Source organism: Calonectris borealis, chromosome 21 (assembly GCF_964195595.1).
Source record: "Calonectris borealis chromosome 21, bCalBor7.hap1.2, whole genome shotgun sequence".
NCBI lineage: Eukaryota > Metazoa > Chordata > Aves > Procellariiformes > Procellariidae > Calonectris > Calonectris borealis.
Genome location: NC_134332.1, coordinates 11,516,706 through 11,534,190, shown reverse-complemented (window position 1 = coordinate 11,534,190; position 17,485 = coordinate 11,516,706). Strand labels below are relative to the sequence as shown.

The window sequence follows — 17,485 nt, the reverse complement described above, 5'->3', positions numbered from 1 at the left end:
TTTTTTTCTGAAATATTTTAAAATGTTAAAAAACAATGCAAGAGACTTCTCACACATGTACAGCAATGGCACTTACAGCAAGTCCAGATGTTTAAATACTTAGCACAGGTTAGAACTTGAAGTAATCTTGGTCCAATCCAATACGCATATAAAATATAAGCCAAGATAGAAAAAGACCTATCTTCCCATAAAAAGACTTGACAGCTTTACAGACTTCTGCATTTGAACCACTATTAAAAATAACTCCCTGTGGTTTTCTGTTTTTAAACAAAATTTAACTTCCAAGCTCTAGAACTGCCCGCTTTGTCACACACTTACACAGAACCTTGGTTCTCCCTGTCCTGCATTTCAGCCAACTAAAGACAGCAGCTTCCAATCTGGCTTTAAAAACAAATGCACACACCTCCACACACCCCCCAACCCTATAAGAAAATTTTAAACAAGTATTTTATACAGCTTAATTTTCTATGTAATTTAGACACACTGCAGCAATTTCAACCTGCTGGAAAAAAATGGGGTTTTTTTTAAAGTCAGTTTTAAATCTAGATTTTGCATGCAAATTTTTTGGCTTGTTTTTTTTTTCTTCAGAAAGAAAAATATTGTCTGGGCCAACACTACCTCTCAGTTTGGACACATTCTTCTTCTATCTCCTAGATATTATTTTTTTATTCCTCCTTTTAACTTCAGAGACACAGCTCTACAGTGAAACGTGGAATTCAGAAGTGGAAGAGACCTATTATATCACATCACACCCAACATGCTCTGCAGCCAGCAGACTATCGCTCCCTCAAAAGCGTCAGACCAGAGGGTCCGGCCTGCTTTCCCCAGTGCACATCCCAGTTCCTCCGTTGCAGCAGTCCTTCAATTCCTTGGTGGGTCAGCTCCCCTCTGGGAAAAGGCAAGGGCACAGCTAGGGAAAACACAAATTGCCCTTTCAGCAGCCACAAAGAGTAAAGCGGTTCAAATCTCTTATTTAATCAAACTTTTTTTGTTTGGTTGTTTTTTTTTCCCTTCTTTTTTGGTTCCTTAGTTTTACACCAGTTTACTGAGCTGAGCCAACTCACCAGTATTCAGAATGCCAGCCCTGGCACAAGGGAACAGAGAACACAAGGGGAACCATCCAGTTTCGTAGCACCAAGCTGTCTGATGTTAGCTCAGCCATCTAGGGACTCTGCGTGACGCTGAGACATACCAAATCTTCCCGATTCTGTTATCCTCAGCTTTCAGATAAACTGTACTTATCTTCTAGGGCACTTAGAGATCTACCAATGAAAAAGCACAAGGAACTTGCTGAGTACTTGCATATGCTTGTACTAAAAGCTTTACAAAGGGAAGGGTGAGTATAATAAACACAGCGTCAACGTGACTTAGTAACAGAAGAAACTATTTTCAAGGCCTCTGCCTCTAACAGAACAAAGTGTTAATTCTGTCCATTTTAGACAGGGAAAGGCCATTTTGTCCGGTCCACAGAGCGTGGCACGGACACACATGAGCCTGCTCTGCTGCCATGCCTGTCCTGTAACCAGTACCAGAGTGGGTCACCGTTTTCTTGCCTAAAGTCACATTTTCAGGGTCTTCAGTGATGAGTGGTATGAAGGCAATCGTGAACTATATTTCAACTGCATGAATATTTAGTGTTTGCTTTCAATATTGCAAGAATGTATCCAGTACAAAGGCAAGATGCAAGAAAAACAAAGACATATATCACATAATTTCCTACAAACAAACCAGTCAAGCACCTGGATAGGTGTACACCGAATTAGTCACCATCATTCCCATAAAAGGTAAAACAGACTGGTTAAGTGAGTTTACAAGAAAAATGCAGGAGTGTATGTCACAGGTGGAATGGCTATTCATGATTTCCTTAATCATAATTCTGTGCTCAAACCATATCATGGCCACTGTCCATCTAGATGAGTGTTGAATTGTAGTAATACTGAGGAAGTTGCAATTAAAAACATGTTCACTCAATGGTAAAGAAGAGCCCAACTTCTAAAATGAGGTTCCATGTATTTATTTTTCCCATTTGCTGGAGATGACCATGAACAACCTCTTCTATAAACAAGACCATCTAAGAAAAGCAAATTAGAATGACAAAAACTAAAACACAAGTTGGGCTATTAAACTCATTTTCTGTAAGGACTGTATCCTAACTGGGCTTTCATTTAGGACAGAGCAAAAGTCAAGCCCCAGAGGTCATACTGATGCCCACTTTCATCGTTTCGTTTTTTAAATCTTCCTCTAGTAATTTCTCTGCTCCTCCAGCAACATACGGTCAATTTTCTTCCTTTAAATTCAGAATGAATACATTTGATTTCTACCGCCTGCCCCATTTGTTGGCTGCTCCAGTTCACACGGTCTAGTCTGTACTGCCATGTTGTTTGTTGTGTATACATTTTTCATAGCCTTGAGATTAAATATATCTGGCACTACATAAAGTAGGAAACGATGTTAAAGTACATCCACTAATTCATCTTCTACACATCTAGAAAGTGTATTCTTATGGTTCGCAGGAGGTGGACTTGTTGGTAACTACCCCCATTTTACTGCTAAGAAAGCAGAGGTAGAGCAGGAGAAAAACCTACACAGGTATTTCCGACTCCTATCCCCATACCAAAAAAACCCACCTCATTTTACCATGAGTAAACAATCATTAATAAATCATTCAGTACGGCAAAAACTCTTTAAAGCCATTGAAAGAGGCCTTTAGACCAACAGGTAGGTCTGAATAAAGCCAAAAAGCATGCTGTAAGAGAAATCTCAGAATCTCCCACTATCTTCTCTACTACAGCCTCGATTATACGAGAAATGAGAAAAGCCAGCATAGGCTCAATATTTTCAATGTACATTAAAGTATTATATATTGACATAAAACTTTTCAGGTAGGATCACTGAAGGCAAGTACTACAAAAAAATCTGTTTCTCAACATGGGCTTGGAGTCCAAGTTACTCATCTTCATCTGCTTTTCTCCCAACAAAATGAATACTGAAGAATCTGAAAAGGTATATTAAAACTCATCTTCAAATTACGTGCCCATCCTCTCCCATAAAACATGTATTTGTCAAGAAACAGAATTCCAGAGGAAGGAAGGAAAACAAAACAAGCAGAAGTGTATTATATGTCGCAGGTGTTAAGACACCAAACGGTTGATTCTGTTCTGACAAGTTCCTTTGGGGTGACAGCAGTCACTCACACTCCGTCTAGAAATCTCACTTCCCACAGATGTTCTTTTTCCACCATAATAAAAGTTCCCCCCAAGCCCCCATTTTTTTTAGGTCTCTAAGGCACAGAGTGATAGGAAACAGGGGCAGCAACATTCTTATCTAAAAGAAGTTCCTTTTTTTTTCCCCCCCTCTGTTGTTGCTTAAAAGAATATGACTGCCACAAAGAATGTCGACAGGAAAAAAATAACAGTAGAAAGACTTTGACTCAATGTCAAGAGATTTCTCAAAATGTAAAAACTGTAGAAATGCTGCAGAAGTTAAACAGTTGCTTACAGTGATTCACAAAAATGAACTTTTACAGGAGACATAGAAATGACAGCAAGAGAGTCATAATGTGTCAGGAACTTGCATCACTGGACTTTTAATTGCTACAATATTTCCTATCAAACTACTTATACTGCAATAATGCCATAGGCAATCACCATTGGCAGAAATATTCCCTGTGCGCGAACAGACAGACAAACAGATGGAGCTCAGAAATCCCCCATTATTCTAAACAAGTATAAATCACACTTTGGAGGGAATAACATGTTGAGGGAAAAAAAAAAATGGTATTTCATAGTTCAGCTCTAACATGTGCTCTCGCAAAAGCAACGTGGTAATTCCTGAAGTGCTGGTTTTGTTTCAGAGTTCCGTCTTTTGAGATGGCACAAAAGAGAGCACCCCGAGAACAGGCACGCTCCCCTCCCAGGAGGGGACGAGGGGAACACCAGGAGCTGCAGTCTCAGGAGACCGTAAGGGAGAAGCAGCTGGGGAAGGTCTCAGGCCAGCGCCCAGGGACCCCCGGAGACCGCGGGGTTCTCTCCAGCAGCCCCAGGAGCTCCCAGAGAGGAGACAAGTTAAGGGAAAGCCCACGCCGGGCTCTCTGGTGGGGCAGCGACACTTGGAGGGGCAGGCGCGGGGCGCTCGGCCGGGAACGGCTCCGCCGGGGCATGTGTGCTTGGCAGCGCTACTGCTTTTAATGTAAAAAAAAAAACCCAAACAACAAAACCCTCCAAAAAAACTCTGCAATAACACCAAACCACACAAATATTCGTATTTTCACAGGGGTTTTAACTTTGCTCAAATCTTAACGCTGCCAGACACCACCTCCCCGAGGAACCGATGACGACCCGCCAGCCCTCACGGTTTTGGTGACATTCCCGTTTATTTCCCACTCCCCCCCCCCCCGGGCACGTGTGGGCCCCGGGGCCGGGGGCGCGGCAGCTCCGGCAAGGCGGAAGGCCACGAGGCGCCGCGGCCCGGACCCCTCCGCGGGGGGACGGCTGCCCGCACGCCCCTCGGCGGCCCCGGCACCGCGGCCGCACGCCCCACCCGCCCCGCTCGACCTGCGGCCCGGGCCGGCCGGGGGGGCCGGCGGGAGCGCGGCAGCACCGCCGGAGGGGCCCCGCGGCGGGCACACCCCCGGCACGGCACGGCACGGCGCGGCGCGGCGCGGCGCGGCCCGCCCGCGGCCCTCGGCGGCGGCGGGGCCCTGTCGTCCTCACCTGCGGCCGGCGAGGCGGCGGAGAAGCGCCGGTGCCCGTCCCGGAGGAGGCGCGGGGAAGGGGGGGAGGCGGGCAGGCGGCCGCGGCCCCCACAGCCCCGCAGCGAGCGAGCGAGCGGCGCCGCGTCCCGCAGACAACTTCGCCGCGCGCGCACGCCGCCCGCGCACGCGCTGCCCGCCGCCGCTCGGGCGCGCGCCCCGCCGGCTGCCACGCAGGCCGGGCGGTCCGGGAGCGCGCGGCGGGCCGGGGCGGGGGGCGGTGCCGCGCGGCGCTCTGCCCACCTGCCGTCCCGCCCGGCCGGTCCGCCGCGCCCGCCGCGCCGCGGCCCCGCGCCCGTCCCGCTCGCGGTCCCGCTGCCGCTGCTCGCGGGGGCGCGGGGGCTGTTTTTTCCACGTCCCGCGGCGCGTCAGCGCCGAAGCCCGGCGGCCCCTGTGGAGCAGAGCGTGAGCGAAGCCCTCCCACCGCCGCCGCGGCCTTTCCTCCCCCGGAAAACGACGGTTTCCCCGCGCCGCGGGTGTCGGAAGAAGTGCCCGCGGCTCCCCCCGCCCTGAAAAACGACGCGGCGCCCGCTTGCGGGGTTCCCCGTGGGTAACCGCCGGCTCGCCATCCCGGGTGTGCTCCTTCCGCCGCCGCTTGTGCAAGCGTGGGGCGGCGGCGGCCGAAGCAGGGAGCGGTTGCACAACGGAGGAGCTGCCGCCGCTCCCTTTGCTTTGCTCCCTTCGGTGCTTTTGCAGAAGGGTGATGTGGGGGGCGCTCCGTTCGGTGCCCGGGTCCCACATCGCCCATAGATCCGGCGCGTTTCACAGCCGCGGCCGCGTGCCTGAGGTGAAGCACAGAGGTGTTTCTGCAGGAGCAGGGGTCCAAACGGGCCTCGCCCTGACATACATTCAACACTTCAGATGGAAAATCCTTAATTCACAAGTTGCTGTGTTTTGCAGATGAAGACAAATGTTAGTACTCAGTATGTTTTAAGTTGAATTTGAACGTGAAATTCGACAGGATTTTTTACAAGTGAACAAAAGCCTGAAAGTGAACTTAACAATAAATAAAAACGAAACTAGCAAGTCTCAACTAATTGTCTAAACTGGGTGAGAGGTGCAGGGTAGCAGCATATCTGGTGAGAAATGTGATTGCTCATATTTTGTCAGCTTTTGCAGTGCAAGGCCTAGTTTGCTGGTATGACTGGGAAACTCCTAGTGCTGTCATAGCAGAAAGCGCTAATGCCGGCATGACTTAGAGCAGTTCAGCAAATGAAACAAGCAAGCAAAAGCACCTTTTGCCAGTGTATCTTCATTTCTACTCAGCCCTCTGCCAGTTAAAAATAATAGGTTGGGTTTTTTTAAAATCAATCCTCTAAGCAAGACTAGTTGAATTGCTGTAAGCAGTTAGTGTGAAGCTGATCACAGCTGCCACCTCAGCTGGGATGGGAAACGCAGGGATGAGGGAGGGAGTTCCAAGTCGGCCCGGTTAATTAACTAACAGCAGGCACCCAGGACGAAACCGCGCGCACGCGGGGAGCCCGGTTCTTTGGGACATGACTGACAGTTTCAGCCCGTTTGCCATGTACCTTGGCCTTTAGGTGTTTCCAAATTCCTTCAGGTGCCCTGGTGCCGCACTTGGCTGTCTAGAGAAGACAGTCAGGCACCGTGATGCCCTGCCCAACAGCACCAAGTATTTGTTATTTCCATTCCAGCGGGGAAAGGCCCCATTCTGTGCGTTACATTCACAAACATACAACTTCTAGGGAAATGCTTGCAGCCCGCACGGAGCGTAACGCTTGGCTGCTGCGTCTCCCCTCTCTCGCCTGATTGCATCACCTACACCTACACCAGAGCTGCAGGGAACCTGCTACCAAAGACATTTTCGTTCAAATAAGTCACTTTTTCCAGCAGACTCCACTCACATAGTTTAAGCCCCACAGTAAGTCTCTGTATTGCAGAACCTGAAAAATCATGGCAGGTCTTTGCTCAAATGGTGTTGTTTATCCATCAAAACTCCTACTTTTAGGAAAACATTCCTGCTAAAGCAATGCCACCTCTGGCATCCAGAGAGACGAGAAACTGCAGCAAATGTTTGTGAGATATTCAGGTGGTTTTGTAAGATTTGAACTGTTTCTTCTGGAAATGTCACTAGGTTTTGTTTTTGTTGTAAAGTTGTTTACACAAAGCTAATATAAATTCAGTGCATTCAGTTTGGGTGAATATAAACATGATCATTCCAGGGGCTCAAGTTTCTGATACGTCTCACATTTAAGATACTGTAAAACTAGATTCTCTCTCCCTGAGCATTTCTGATAGTGTAAAGAGTTTTCTCTCAAGGGTACAGCTGCCTGCACAGCTATGCAATGCTTCTCACTAGAGACAGAGCAATAGACACAACAGATGGAAACTAAGAGGCCACCTGGTTTTAAAGCAAATCATATCATCAATCTATCAGTACAAAATCTGAAACATGGGAAAGTGCTTAGAAAAACAAAATGAATTCAATTTTTTTCTCCAAACTCAATTTTCCCAAGGTCTGTTGATGTACCATTTGCAAAAATGCATTTCTTTCTCCTAAAAAGAGAGTGTCAGTGCACTGAGGTATAAGAACTTAAGTGTCTTACATCAAAACAATGACAAAAAAAAAGATCTTTTGTTACGCTGCCATAAGTTACCGTCTTTCTATTCAGAAAAGCTGTTTTTAAAAATCTGCTACATTCTTGTGCACAGTTTCAAGGTTTTTCATTGGTAAATTAGACAGACCAGACAGAATTACTTTAGATTATCAACAGCAATTCACTTACGAAAGAAAATTAAATTTCCTCAATTAAGTCTTGACAGAAATAGACTTTCTTTCGTATTGTATGCTATGGTTCTGTGTGAAATACTCTTTTAAACAACCCCCAAAGTGAGAACTTTCAGAAGATGTTTATTTTACTTCTCCCTTGTTTCGATCCCTAGAAGAACAGCCATGAATCGATCCTGCGGCCTGGCTCGCCCTGCCGTCTTTAACGCCAGGCACTGATCACATCCCCTGCGATGCCTCCCTTTGAACACGGTGCCCTGTGCCCAAGGATGGCAAGATCAGGCTTTATGTCTCCAGATCGAGTCTCCTGAAGTAAAAGAAGTGTATTTTATACACAGCCATCTAAATGAATGTTGCACCATTCACAGATCTTCATTTAATCAATTTAATTATTTTGTACAGTTCAAGGATGGGTTGATGTACATTTAATCTACAATATTTAAAATCCCACTGATACAACTGTCAAAAGGAACTCTTAGTAGCTAGTATAAGCCTGAAGATCAGCCTGTAAGGAATGGAGAACTACATAAATAAAAGTATTCTAAATAACTTAATTTTTAACCTAAAACACGAGGAAAAAGCCTCTAAAGCTTTTATGGCTAATACTCATATAGTTGTAGGGCAACCACGACCTCCTCATTATCTCCAGCCCAAATGTTTCGGTACTGACCCGTGGCTAGTGAGGCCATTTTATTTTAATTGTTCAAACAGAACCAAGCACAGCAAGTAAGCACATGGTATCAGTGGGGGCTGAGAAAATTAAACAGGAAAATTTCTATATTACCTGCGGGTATGAAGATTCCAGGTAACAAGTCTGTTTCGGGAAAACTAGAATGATCTTGACCCAAATCTTTAAGGATTTTAAATCAACATACAGTCAATTTGATTGATTTACTTTATTCTGAGCGCTAAATGCAACTGTCACTGTATCCTTCATCCTCAGTCCATCATTGATAAAATCCTGGCCTTACTGACTTAATATATGCCTATTGACTTGTTATTTTCCTTTCCTAATAGCATACACTGAGGAGACTTCTGCTAGAAGTTATTTTCAGAAACAAAACCCAAAAGCCTTCTTCCTCAAATGAAAATGACAGAGTTCAAAGAGATTCCATTTTCCAGCAGCAGCTAGAGAAGATAGGCTGTGAATTTCTCTTTCCACAGACATGGCTGCAGCATGTCTTCTCCACACACACACTACATGCGGGCTGGTTTCATAGTGTGTCTGCAGCCTGCATGCTCTGTTCTCATATTTCTGTAAGGTTCGAGTCCCAGAGGAAGCATTAATGCTAAAGGAATGCATACCAGTGTGGAACTAGTCTAAAAGTCAGCACAAAATCTCTCCAACAGATTGCTCAGAGAAACACCTCTTTTTTACCATATTTAAGATCTGTAGATTGATCTCATGAGAATTTGTGCAGCAGTTTAGTCTCAAACTGATAAGAGTGTTGCAAAAAGAGAGAAATAGAATCAAAGGAGGTTAAAAAGCACTGGTCTTCAGGAAGATAAGGCAACCTAGAGCCGCCACGTGACCCAGTGAACGCTCCAGCTCCGCCGCCTGCGGATCTCATCAGGGAACCAGATGTGACCAGTGGCAGAATATCCTTCGCAGCGTGAGATCTGGAGTATGTGATTGCCATCCAGGAAAGGGGAGATGGGAAAGTATGATGGAGAAAATGTCCGGTTTTTATAGAGTTTAATTGCTTAGAAGAAAGACACGTTTTCTTTTCAAGAAGAAGGGATGCTAGAAAGCGGGCTCAGGAAGGTGTCTGGAGGAAGGAGCAGAAGGATTTTTCACATGGACAGAAAATTTAATGTTGCTTCCTCTTTTCTGGCGATTGTGTATTTTAAATGATGAAGTGGCAGCGGACAGTTCTCATTCATTCCTTTGGTCAGTTGCAAACAGGGCGGGGTGGTAGAGGAAAAATAGAAGGCGGCTGTTGTCCCCTACTAGCAGGGCAGGAAATTGTGAGTTTTCATTCATGAACTTGCTCATTCTCCCGTGAGGAAAGGACAGCCAGGGAGGGGTGTTTCACCCCAGCAGAGCCCCTCTGCACAGCTAAGGGGTAGAGGGAATGCCTCAGTGTCGGCCATAGCACGCTCTCCTTGTTACATCCAGGCTGGCTGTAAGGCTGTCCCTGTGGTACCTACCACCACCCCGAGCTGCAAAAAGAGCTCATGCCATGAGCTCCATGTTGCCTAGCAGGGGCTGTGGGATGGCTCTTTCTGTTGCTTTTGTGGAAGGGCAAGTGGAAGATGGCGTTTTTCAGGCACACAGGCTTGTGGTCGCTGCTTATTTTGGGGAGAGAGGGAGGAGGAGGAAGTTTGCTTTATAGAGCTGGAGCAGGGGCACAGAGAAAGCTGTGTATCCCGCACACGCAGATTTCACTCATGTGCTCTTGAGAGAGAAGGAGTTGTGGATGCCTTGTCTCAGGCCCTAGCAAAGGATTTGGAGATGAAGTCTGAGCCCTTGAATTTGTATTCAAACAAAGAACAGAGAAGTAGTGCAGGGAGCAGAGTGCTGGGGTGAGGCCCCCAGCAGCCTGTGTTGCCAAGCAGATGGGCTGCCGTGTTCTCAATCAACTGCAGTTTTTAAGGTCATGCCTAGATAATGAGCATCACAGCACTCAAGCCTACAGATCATGAATATATGGATGAATATTGACTCATGCATTTTCCTTTCTGCAGCTCCGTTCATGTAACTTCCCCTCTGTTCCAAAGCCAGCACATCCTCTCTTTTGGTGTCTCTGCAGGCTCTGCACCACCCTCTGCCCACTCAGGACTCCCTGGCTTTTCCAGCACCTCAGCTCTTGACAGCATGTGGTCACTAGGATCTCCCCTGCAGCCAGCATCTCCCATGGTCCTCTTTTGGGAACTTTATAATATGGAGGGAGAAAGCAGATAGGACAAATAATGCCAAGCAGTAAAAGGTTTCCTTGAGCTAGACTTCAAAGAGAAAGTCACACAAAAAGGTAATGCCCAGCTGCAGCGCTTGCTCCTTAGAAGTCCTTCATCATCACTAGGAAGTTGTAGCTACTGATGAAACGCAGGTGTGGCTGCCTTTGCAGATACGGCAGGACCTGAGCAACAGGCTGAACAACCAGGAGTCACGCTGCACTACGAGAAGCAGTCTGTGTGTCAGTGTAAGGACAACGCAAGGTCAAAGGAGAAGCAAACATCTAAACTTCACATCACCACACACAGTCCAGCTGCTTGCTGCTGCTGCCATCACCTTGAGAGACCACCCCGCTCCAACAGGGTGGAGAGAAGGAAGGACAGTGGTGGGACGGAACCCAAAGAGGAGACCTGAACCGTGTCCTGCACGATTGCTGCAGACTGTGGCTAGACCCAGAGCGGATCCATGTAATAGAGAGAAGGAGCTCCACAGACACCTCGGTAAGGAAATGTCTAGTGAGGAGTAACTTGGCAGGTTGGTAGGAGACCTTGTGGAATTGGAAAATTATCCAATCTCCTGTGATCAGAGGGTCACAAATCTGAAACAGGCTGTGTGGCACAGAGCACAGGGAGACAGGCATGTAGCTTTAGTACTTTCTCTGATACATCCCATAGTGTGCTATCTGTTGCACCAGTTTTCTTCTCTTAACCACCTTGTTGGCAGAAGTGTCTGTACTAAGTCAGCAGGTATCTAAGGCTTGCTTTGAGAAGCAAGACTGGCCACACCACATACAGAGCAATAAAAATCAGAAGCAGCGCTATTCTGTGGCTGTTTGAGCTCTAAGCTGCATGCCGTGCTGCCTGTGTTACAGCTTACCCTGCCATTTGTGCTGGAGTTTGAAGCACCTTAATTCAAACTAGCTGCCTCCCTCGTGCTTCTCTGGGTAGGGTTTGAATGTGGCTCCCTGGGCTGGAGCCGTAGAGCACACTGACACACAGGCAGTGTGGATAACTGGAGAGCTTGGGCTCAGGTGTGAACTCAAACCATATGTTAGGCTGATAGTAAAGATACACCATTCTAACTGCTTCATTACTGTGTTAGCAAAGGCACAAGCTTTACTGCTCTGTCTCCCCTATTTTCTTACTGAACTGTCTTAAGTTGGTCCCTGTTTATATAGTGTCTCTGGTCGTTAGCAATACCCAAATGCCTTCCCTTACTCAGCATGCTGGAGTTCTCTTTTATTTTTGCAGAGATTTGCTTTCTTACAGTTCCATGAGTGAATTTCTTTAAAAAGAAAGAGGAAAAGGAAGAAAAAGGGAAAGGGAAAGGGAAAGGGAAAGGGAAAAGGAAAAGGGAAGGGAAAGGGAAAGGAAAAAGGAAGAGGTAAGGTAAGGTAAGGTAAAGGAAAAGAAAAGAAAAGAAAAAAGAAAAGAGAAAAAAGAAAAGAAAAAAGAAAAGAAAAGAAAAGAGAAAAGAAGAAAAGAGAAAAGAAAAAAGAAAAAAAAAGAAAAGGAGAAAAGAACGAAAGGAGAAAAGAAAAGGAGGAAAAGAAGAAAAGCGATTGAAGCCAGATTGAGCAGCTCTGGCTTTAACAGTCCTAGGCCCTTCCCCTATTTTCCCTGAATTCCTCCTCGTGACCCCTTCCAAGTGTTCTGGGCGAGTTTCGCAGGAATGCACAGTTACACTCAGTCTCCGTGAGCACGGCCTGTTATTCAAAAGGAGTTGGCAGAGCTTTCCAGCTTTCACAGCCAGATGTTACAAGTGTGACCCTGCCAGAAGCTGCATGCATGCACCTTCCCATTCTCAGCCCCCTTTCATGGGGGATAGTTTCTGAAGAATCTGATCTCCGTAATACTTTTCTTTTGTGATTTGTTCTCTTCTTCACTTCTAAGATCTGTTCATAGCACCAGTGCTGTATATAATTTCACAGCTAGAGAAAGTGGGATGAATTTTGCCATAAACTTCACTGGGAGCAGGACAGATTAGTAACATTGTAGGACTTCTGGGTCCTACTCATAAGTCAGGACGCAAACTGTGCTTGGTGTTGTGCAAAAAACACAGGACAAAAGAAGACTCCTGCCCTGAAAAATCTTGCAGGTAAGTTTTACATTTCAGACTAACAATATGGATACACAGAGGCAAAAGAATGCAAATGAAAAATGAGGCATTATTGGTTAGCGTAACACGCAGGGATTGTACAATATCAACAGCTCTTCTTCCATCTTTTCTTCACCTCTTCCATATATTCCTCTAGCTCATTAACAGTTATGGTGATACATATACTGATATGTGCAGCCAGGATCCAATTGTTTAGAAGTGCAGCAATATATCACTACACACTGAATGACAGCACTACAATTTTATGATTATAACATGTCCCACGTGATGTACGCTTAGAGGAGATCTAAACAGTCACGATTGGTCTTACCCAACCTCCTCCTTTCTCCTCTACTGCTTTTCTTAGTTTTGAACTAAACTATAAATTCTGTGGGACAAAAACTTTGTCCTTTGTAGCAGCACATGGGATTCCTGACCACTGTTACACTCCCTAAGAGCTACTGCACTACAAATATTTATCATACGTCTCAGAACTAATGACTTGTCACTTTATTTATCAAGATGTAAAATGGAGATTATACCTTACCTCAAAATGAGCAGAGGTGGAGGTGGAAATCATGAAGTTTAAATTTAATACCATTTTATAATCCCAGGAAACAAATGACAAATTTGACCTTTAAAATAATATTTTGAAAGGAAGTTAAAATAATTGCATAGCATAGTTCTTAATGTTAAAGTGCTTTCTGTCCCTCCAGTGAAAGGTGCTGCACAAATGCAGAGCATTATGTTTATTTATTAATAATCCTGCAAAGAAATTTTCATGATCGCCACTGGGGACTGTCTGACAGGTGACAGAGCCGACCTCCTGCCAGGAGTGACATCTCTCCCCTACAATTTACATTCTCTAAATGATTTGTGATCAAATTACTTACAGCACAGATTAGCTTCTCCCCCCGCTATTCACTCACACAGCACCATATTCAACTGTTTGTTCCATAGGGCCATAAAAATAATAATATGGAAAGTCAGTGCCTCTGTTTCCAGGGTATTCCAACATGGAAACAGTGCATTGGCCAGGAGATCGATTCCTGCACTCATTTTCTCAGGCACTGGGATTTGCATCTGGGGGAATGCAGGTCATTGGCTTGTAAAGAGCATTCTGAGTTCACGTTTTGATTGCACAACCAGATAAACAAATGAAGTGTCCCAATTAGAAGGAAGAAAATAATCAGCCTGCAGTTTGGTGGTACAGGAACTGAGAGGACTAAGGAACAAACAGATTTGGAACAGTCAAAGGACAAATCCCAGACATTTATTGGATGTTAGGGAGACTGTAACCATCAGTGGCATAGAAACGGTTAAGAGAATATATTAAAGGTGCAAAGGGTCTCCCGACCTCTGCCACTGTCAGTTCTGTCAATGGGTCTACAGACGCCAGTGGAATAATTATGGCCTATATTTAGATTATGGATGCATCGGGCAGGGTGAAGGTTGAACATGGGGAACATGGTTGTTTGCAGTTCATTAGCGATAGGAGCAGCCTAGGGTGGGAGGAGGGCACTGAACTGGATTCATCCCACCTGGAGTGCTTGTGCTGAGCTGCATAATGTCAAGGAAGGAGATCTGATTATATGTGGAAACAAAACCAATAAACAACTGCATTCAGCCTGTCACATCCAGCGAGCCAAAGAAAGGAAGGAAAGAGAGGAGAAAGCAAGACCAGCCTCTGGCTCTCAGCCACACTATTTCTGTATGAATGAATGCAACGACTGCTGAGAAACTGGCTGGGTGGAAGATGCAGAAGGGCCGATGAGAGCTCTGGGCATGTGATTTTTGGTGTGGTGTTTGCACGCGTGTGTGTAAGACAGAAGAATCAGGCGGTGCATAAAAAGTTGTCTCTAGCTGTATCCCGTGCTCCCGGTACAAACTTGTGTGCCTGGGAGTGCTGGACAGCTGAGGGGAGGGCGCGTGTGCGCTGGGCTGCCCATGCGTGCCGAGGTGTGTCGTACTGTAAGCTGGACATGTGGGCGCACAGCAGTAAGACGTAGAAGGGCTGCATAAGCAAGAGCTAGAGTTCAGGGAAAAGGCATGACTGGTGAGCTCGAAAATGTGTAATGTGCAATGCCTGGACAGGAAAACATTGAGGTTGTCACTGAGAAATAATCGCAGGTGCCTGTTGTGCTAAGGCCTGTAGAAAAAAATCACTGACGCAAAGTAAAGGATGTAGAAAATAAAGTGACAATGCAAAAAGGATGGCCATGGCTCATTGCAATGTGAATGAGTCCTTCTCCATAGCCTCCATTTGAGCTTGTCAATGATTAAGCGAAGCTAGGGGAGCTAATACCACAAATACAGCTCAGCTTAGAAGATTATGAATTTTCCTTTTGCTAACTACTGGACCTCAAAACCGAAAGGAAGCTGAGCCCCAAATGAATTAAAGCTCTCCACTCACTGGAGAGCCCACTGTTGCTTATTTAGGGAAAAGGAACCTGCGTGCTCCGTGTCCTGCATTTCCCCCACTGTTCTTGCAGTTCCTTTTTGACTTGGAAAGCAATCCTTAAAACCTTGTGCTGAAACTTTCCCAAGTTTAAAGTCACCCCTATTATTCCAGGCCATGGCATCAAGGTCTGTTGTGAAAGGCAGGGGTGTTTTTGTTCTTGTCCTTTATTCACATCATCACGTTTTGTCAAGGTCCTAGGTCTTTCTAAAAGAGCCAGCAAACAAGAGCAAGGAATACTGTGTTGTAAAGTAAAAAATTCCAGCTCAAATCTAAAGCATGTTCTGTTTGGAGGAAGAGAAGAGAGAAGGAATGAGATTGAAATGGTTTTGTGGCATGTAACACCACTGCATATGACCAGGCCAACGCTGAAGTCCTTGGGGGTGCTGCTACACAGGTCTTTAGCTACCAATCTGTTGACACAACTATTGGTAAATAGCAAGTCAGGTAAAGAAGAGGTTGTAGAGAATGTAAAATGGAAACCAGATGCCACAGCATCACATTATTTCTTCAATGCAGGCTAAAAATGACTGACAGTTTCCCATCATACTGATTACACAGGGCCCCAACCAAATGGCTGGCAAAGTTGCTTTACTCCAAGGCACTGGGGATAATGAATTCAGAAGTTTCTGAACAGCTGCTTTTCATGGATCATTTAAAATTTGTGATGCAAATATGAAAAATCCATGTTAAATGCCCTCAACTAATTGAGTCGAGTATAGTGAATACAAAAGAATAGATCGCTGACCTTGGCAAAAACAGCACAAAAGCCGTAATCTGCCCAGAGAGACCAAGAAGGTAGCTGAGGAGTAGAAGAGAGCAGAAGCCTGTATATTCTTGTTCAGGTTCCTAATTCTGCTTGCCAAGAGATAAATACAAGACTTTCATTTTGGTAATATGCAACAGCCCCTAACTCCCTTCCTTACAAACAACAGCAATGGAGAAAGAGGTGGGTGGGAACTGAGATTCTGCCGAATTGCCAGTGTCAAACTTGACAATTCAAGGCAGAATTTGACACTGGGGGAGAAGAGAGAACAGTTAAGGGTATCTTTTAGGAAAGGTGGGAAGATGTTTTTTGATCGCTTAGAAGGCACAAGATGAAGGGAGAAGAAAGGCAGGGATGGGTGGGAGTGGGGTGGGCAGCAGGCAGGACTGCTTGGATCTCTGGGGCTGCAACACTGATGCTCACATGCAAGTGAGAGATGGAAGATGCAATACTGGCAAAATTGAAAACAAAGGATAACTGTGGCTTTCCAGGCAGACGTGGCAGAGCTGTTCACCGTGGAAAAACAAGGAGTTCGTGTTGCCTGGCTGTATATTGCAAATCCCTAACATTTTTCCTTAGCTAGGTGTATGCTCCAAAGGTATTAATTGTTAACCATCAGCTGCCTGGAGGAGGAGCTGCTATTGCTGAGTAGGCTGGACAGATAAGACATTGCTCTCCCAAGGCTCCCTGTACGGAAAACAGCAGCAAGGTCCAGCAAGCAAGCAAGTCTCCCCAGTTGTAGTTTTCTAAAATTGGAACGTCACGTCCACTGGGCTGCACATACCAGCTCTGGTCCTGTCAGCTGTTCCTCACTTTATCATCACGTTCCTTCAAGGGAGACCAGATAACTGCTCTCTTGTTGCTACAGGCAGCGCCACACCTTTCTCAGGTTGTGTCTGTGAGGAGCAGCAAAACAGAAACACTGTTAGAGGCCAATCTATTATTTATACCCGGCTACTCCCTTTGGGCCTGAACAAGCAAAAAGCTCTTTTTAAAGGCTTATAATTCTTGGTCAGATTCCAAGAGAGACAAAGAGATGTTGTAAAAAGAGTTTCATATGGGCTTGGTAAAACACTCTCCTAGGGAAGAGGCAGCAGGTTTTCTTTGTGTGGGAAGGCAGGAGGTAGACGATTTTGTTTAAATTTACATTCACAATGAAGGATTTTCCTATATGTGTTTCAGTGGCACTCATTCAAATTTACATTTCTTTGAGCAGTTTTCTGCATTTGTAGGGTTTCAGTGCCATTTCTAAAGCAGCAGCACTGTTTCATGCCCTCTTGAGTCTGTATCACTTGGGAAGTTGAAAGTGCTGACTCAGCCCTCCGGAGAGCCCGTGAAGCATCTCTGTCCTCACTGTTTGCAGTTCTCAGTTGTGAATAACCACAGAACAAAAATGTTTTGGTGGCCCTGGTTCAAATGCTGGGCAGATATGGAGTTTTCTTTTAAACAGGAAGGAAACAAGGAGGTACCGCCATGGTGCCATTGTAGTCAGAAGTAAGAGCAAAGACAACTGAAGCAACCGAGTATCGGGAAGAAAGCAGGGTCGCAGTCAGGTGTTGTGCTACAGGCCTGGGAAAGCACTTGAAACATGCTTTTGCTCCACTAGTTTCAGCCGAGTTTTAAATGCCCAGAAAGGATTTGGAAGGTTGCCAAGACAACAGTGTTCTGAAAACCGCAATGTTCAGGTCTGGGTGGGGATGAGGAACGTGTACAAGTTATTCTGCAGTATCTGGAGTCACAGGCCAGCAAGAGAGTACATGCGGTCGGTA

At 45.7% G+C, this 17,485-nt stretch overlaps 1 protein-coding gene across 3 annotated transcripts in view; it reads right to left on the bottom strand.

The window, feature by feature from the left end:
* NEK6 (NIMA related kinase 6) overlaps positions 1-17,485 on the bottom strand; it is a 182,065-nt gene that overhangs the window by 61,842 nt on the left and 102,738 nt on the right. Inside the window, exon 1 of one of the 3 annotated variants that reach the window (XM_075170858.1) lies at positions 4,713-4,912. The exons of 1 other annotated variant lie outside the window; for it this stretch is intronic. The gene's annotated coding sequence lies outside the window, so the exon portion shown is untranslated. Of the gene's footprint in view, positions 1-4,712; positions 4,913-17,485 lie in introns of those variants that run through there. One more of the 3 variants, XM_075170859.1, reaches the window with a different exon arrangement.